The sequence below is a fragment of the Jaculus jaculus genome, chromosome 6 (genome assembly GCF_020740685.1).
Source record: "Jaculus jaculus isolate mJacJac1 chromosome 6, mJacJac1.mat.Y.cur, whole genome shotgun sequence".
In the NCBI taxonomy this organism is placed as follows: Eukaryota; Metazoa; Chordata; class Mammalia; order Rodentia; family Dipodidae; genus Jaculus; species Jaculus jaculus.
Genome location: NC_059107.1, coordinates 56,589,967 through 56,596,019, shown reverse-complemented (window position 1 = coordinate 56,596,019; position 6,053 = coordinate 56,589,967).

The window sequence follows — 6,053 nt, the reverse complement described above, 5'->3', positions numbered from 1 at the left end:
CACAGTAGAAGCCACGGAAAGAGGAATTCCTATATGAGGAGATTTGCTTCTAATTCTTCACAGTAGGTTCTTCTCATTTTAATTATTCATTTTCATTTAATCCAGATGGATTTAACATTTGCTTTATTATTAGAAAAATTAAAATATATTGAGTCTATAGAAAAAGAAAAAAAAAAAAAACCTCCACACACCTCGGAAACAGGGAAACAGGAGCACATTGTAAACGTGGAACTCGTTATCCTGAAAAGCACATGCTGCTCTTTATGGCCAACAGCAAAAAGCATTCCTAATTCAGCTTTTCCTAAATAAACCTACAGGAAAGGAGTTCTGAAGGACTTTTGTTACATGTTGAATTAAAGAAGGATATTAGACTACATTTAGGAAAGTCAAGGTTGAATAAAGGTAAATGTATTTTTAGTATAGTATTTCTGATGTTAAATCTGCTAATGCTTATATTTTGCTTTTTCTGTTTTCATATAAAAATCACCACCTGTTAGTGTTGAATAGCATATTTTAGAAAATTCTCTTTATAGAAAAGTATGATCCATTCTATTACATAATTATGTATGGCTATTTTTTGCTTTAAATAATTTTATTTTAAAACTTATTTAATGTTAAATACTAAGCAAAAGTCAAATGCAGACTTTGAGTTCCCACACAGTTATCAAACCAAGGCGATGTTAGTATACGTATTAGAGAAAGTGTTTTTCAAATGTGGTCTGCATACCAGCAGTCTGTGCATCACTTGGGGACTTCTTATAAAGAGACAGTCCTAAACCTCCTTGTAAACTTGATGATTCAGACACATTGATGTAGGCACAACAATCTATTTTGAGAAGACTTCCAAGTAACTGTAACACTGGTTCAAGTTTGATACTCACTGATTTTTATTTTATTTATTTGTTTCAGAGGGAGAGAGACAGAGAGAGAATAGGTGTTCCAGGATCTCCAGCCACTGCAAACAAACTCCATGCATGTGCTACTTTGTACATCTGGCATCATGTGGGTATTGGGAAATTAAACTAGGTACTTAGGCTTTGCAGGCTAGTGCCTTAACCACTGAATATTCTATCCACTCTCCACCAGGACTGATTTTTCATATTAGGATAAGAATGGAGATTAAAATGTCACTGCCATGGTATGTGCAGTTTTGTAAGACTGCATTTTACCTCTGAGTTAGTCAATTTCAGCAAGACTGACTATCTAACAGGGCAACATCCAGACATAATAGAAAATCTCAAGATCAGGGAAAAGGCTTTTGTGAAGAATAGATGGCACTGTGGAATGTGCACAGGTGGGTTTGGTAAAAAAAAAAAACAAAAAGAGTGCCATTTGCAGGAAGGAAACAAGTGATTGTTAATATGGTAAAGAACAGACTATTCAGCTTTATATGAATTGAGTTCCTATGGTTATATGCAGACAGGAAGAATACAGAATTCCGGAGAACATGGTAGGCAGAAACATGGTTACAGTAAAACTTCTGAGATAATATTACTGCAGACAGGTGCTTCAAAAATTAGCTTCAATAATAAATGATGCTGGTTTCTGAGGTTGCACTTTTCATGAGCTTCTGAACTAAATATAACATAACATGGATAAGGCAAACATGCCTTCCTCAGTTATCACCTGACTTTAGAAATTAGGCAGCTGCAGAGGGGGGATATAGACAGCGACCTAGAGAAGTGTGTGGCATAAGAATAATGGGTTCATCACTTAGACACTGTCTCGTCAGCCCTGCTTTGGCGCCATGGCCTCTGCAGCAGAGGGAATGCCAGTGGTGCTTTTCCTCAGCATCATCTACGTGTATGCTATGCTATCTATAGCTTTCATATTGTACCAAGGTACATTTTCACTTTTTCATTACCCAGGGCCATACTTAATGGATTTCCATACCTTCTATACCCTATTGATTAGGTTTATAGCTATCTCCTTGGAAGTATGATAAGAACAATATATTCCAAATATGGCTAATATATTTACAGTTTGCAAAGAACAGCTCATAGTACCATTTCTTATTTGGTATATTTCCATGGTATGCTTTAGTTTGGTGGTCTCATTACACTATGAATAAAAGTTTATCAGTTAAGCTGCCAACAAAAATCAAACCTTCAGACTTATTTGAAATGTATTGATTACTCACAAAGTGAAATGATTTAAGTTATGGTCACTATGTTTTCTCCCTTTTCCCAGTATCATGACTGGAAAGCCACTTTGTAATAGGGTAAGGTTGCTAGGTCTGCACTCAGATGAAGCTGATAACAATATGGTCTATAGCCAGCAAGAGATGTTGGGCTTTCTTCTGAGTTCTCTCCTTTCATCCACACTGTTCCATTATTGAATGAAACTTGGCAAAATGTTCTAACTTTATCTACTTTTTTAAAAATATAAAGTAATGGTTTTTTATGGCACACATCAAGTGAAGGCTCTTATTTATATCCTCAGTCTCAAAAGGTCATATGTGAAATATTGTGAGTAGAGCTTCAACAGAGAGAAATTTTAAACCACAGTTGCTCCTCTGCACCTATCAATCAAGCTTCCAACCTAAGATGTCTATTTTTTTGTTTGTTACAGTAAGCAGAAGCAACCTCAGTATTGCTAAGAATATTTATGAAAAGAGCATTTGTAATACTGACTACTCCAAGCTGGATTGTGCTACTTTCATAGTTGCCCATATGCTTGACTGTATTGTCCTTGCTTAAGGAATGCACCGTGAGATGCCTCAACTTTCAGTGAGGACCTGAAGAAACTTCAGAGATGCAGTAAACATAGTATAACATCAAAGTTCTAATTCATTTCTAGTTTGGACAGTCTTGAAATGGAGCATAACTTCCTAGAGAGTGCTTTTTATCATTGCAATGTGAAAAATAACTAGAATAAGCATAATTTCTGATCTATGAAAGACAATGGAAAAAATCTTTCATTCTTCAATACTTCTACAGTGAGTACAAACAGGACCCCTTGAGAGGTCCACTTGCATTGTTAAGCACATAAATGGAAATGAAATGGGGGGGTGTTGCTGTATATTCAGGTTTGTTCCCTGTTGTAACATATAGACTATAATATAGCCTTAGTGGTGAATACCAGGTTTCCCTCCCCTTTTGGTTATAGCAGACATTCAATATAAAAGTGATTGACACTGAGCTTAAAGGCCATGAAATCAAATATGAGATTTTCATAAACTGTGTTAATATATTATTATTTATTTTAAAGAAATATATTTTTGTTCTCTGAAAACTTACATGGCCCCTTATATGATATCAGGACTGACTTTTCAAATTAAGAACTTCTCCAAACCTACTCAAATAAAATTGTTTCCTGTAAGGGTCTAGTGGACACTGACCTGTAACCCCCACTTCCAGCTTGGGCCTACTATCCACAATGAGCTTTTGATCAGAGAAACCTACAAGGCTTCCCAAAACAATGACAGACTTCTGTCAGAGTACTTGATGACCCACCAAAGGCTAGTGGTAAGACCCTATTGCTGAAGACTCCATAGCAGCTGACGCATAAAATGGAATGTCATGGCCGGAAGCCAGGAGAGAGTCAGTCCCCAGACAGTCAGCGTGTCTAGTGCCAGAAGGTGCTACATAGGTGACTGGGGGAAATGACCAAGATCTGTCTAAGCAACGCATTGTGTAACCTAATTTGCAACAAATAACCTGATGTGATGCCCACACAAGTGCAATAGTGGTACACAGCCATGGTGAGGAACCAATTGCTCTTGATTTGGCTAACTGATCCACTCAGTGGTACTAGACCCTTAGCTGGAGCTGGGAAACAAGTCAGAACCATACCCAAACACAAGCCCACTCTCCAATATCAAGCTACCATCAATCACGGGGTATAAGAGGGCTTACACCTATCATACTGTCTATCAAAAAAGTAAGTATTATCTCAATTTTCCGAGTGCTAACTTACTCTCTGTTGGAGAATCTGCTTCTCTTTTCCACATAGATGCAGATCCTAAGAAAAGAGCTGCCCCAACATACCTCAAAAGGGGCCCAACTGAAACTAAGGACAACTGGCGAAACAAGCAAGGGTGATGTTTTCCTGTGAACTGGATACCAGCACAAAGGGGAAGGTTACCAATGCAGAGAAAAAATCAACTCCTACCAAATCAGAGAGCCAGAGCCTCAGAGGCCCCCAACACCTCAGTACTGAAGCAGACCAAAAATGAACCCAACATGGCTCAGGAAAATTTTGCGGAAGAGGGGGTGGAAAGAATCTCAGAGTCACATGTTGGGTGATGATTTGCAGAGACATTTATCATACCAATAACTGGGGACTAACTCCACAATGCACGACCCATTTTCATCAACAAGGAGGGTCCAATGGGAGGGGGTAGATCACAGATGAGCCTAAACAATGGTACCAAACTGCCTGTATTTACTGAAAAGAAAACTAATAAATTAAATAAAAAAAATGTTCTTTGATTGTTTTTCTTGGGTTTTGTTCTCATCCTCAACTGATTTGCAAAATTCAATATAAACATGTTCTGATGATTTTTAAAATGAGGTTTTTGCCGGGCGTGGTGGCACACGCCTTTAATCCCAGCACTCGGGAGGCAGAGGTAGGAGGATCGCCGTGAGTTCGAGGCCACTCTGAGATTACAGAGTTAATTCCAGGTCAGCCTGAGCCAGAGTGAGACCCTGCCTTGAAAAACCAAAAAAAAAAAAAAAAAAAAAAAAATGAGGTTTTTGAGTTTTCATGTACTGAAGATTCATCATTTTCTCAATGCTGTTTTGCTAGCATTTTCCTTCACCAGTTTTGTGTTGGACTTTAGGCTACTGTTGGCCAATTTGGGCAATTTTTAATAACATTAGCAATCATGTTTATTTATGACATTTTTGGTTGGAAGAATCATGGTAATCTTTGATTGAGTTTTTTTTTTTTTTTAGCTATAAATCATATCTGGCAGGCAAGGGATACCTATTTGTTCCTGACAGAATAAGAAGATATCAATGTTGATGAAAATCCTCATAAACTGGCAAAACAATTCCTGCCAAAAATGTCCTTCTAATTTGTGAATATATGCTCTAATGTCATTGAATAAATTGTAAAAGCAAAATGACGATGCTCAAGTTTGACCTTTACATTTAAAACTCATGGTCATCCTTTTATATGTGTGTGGTTTAAAAAAAACATAGCCAGCTAATTTGTAAATGTTAACAAAAAAGTTAACAGAATTTAATAACAGCTTTTTCCAATGTAAAAATGATAGCTTCTGGGCTGGAGACATTGCTTAGTGGTTAAGGCACTTGCCTTCAAAGGGAAATGACCCAGGTTTGATTCTCCAGGACTCCTTTAAACCAATTGCACAAGGTGATACATACATCTGGAGTTCATTTGCAGTGGATGAAGGCCCTGACACAACCATTCTCTCTCTTTCTATCTTTCCCACTCTCAAATAAATAAATAAAAATAAAATATTAAAAAATAAAAGCTTCTTTGTATTCTCCTTTAATATGATACCTGTTTTTCTCAGTTAAGATAGAATATAACTTCATGTGTAATTTAGCATGATAGCAAAACATTACAGAATTGGAAACAATTACATGTTCAGTGTTCTATGTGAGTGTTTGGTATCTCTGTTTCGCAGTTAGTTGTAACTATTTTGCTATTAATTTCATCGAACCTGAAATTTAAAACAAAATGAATGTTGGTTATAAACTGGGATTTTAAGAGCATCTAGTAGGACCACTGTTAGTTAGCACCTCTTAGAATATAAAACTACATTTAGTAAATGACAGAATTTTTATAACTTGCTTTTGATTTTAAAATAAACAAACTAGGTAAGCATGACATCAGGAGCAGGCTAGCAGTATGGTGGAAAATGGCTGAGATGCAATGTCAAAACACTGAGGAAGTCACAAGAAGATGCCTCCCTGACCTGACTTACACACTATTATCTCTTTTATTTAAAAACATGTTTGCTCTGTGCTGCTCTAGATAGAAGTTAAGTCCCACATGTTTCTTTCTCTCATGTGATACCATAAAATCTATATTCTTCTACTGACATTTTATTATGCATGATCTTATTAAAGTTGTATATA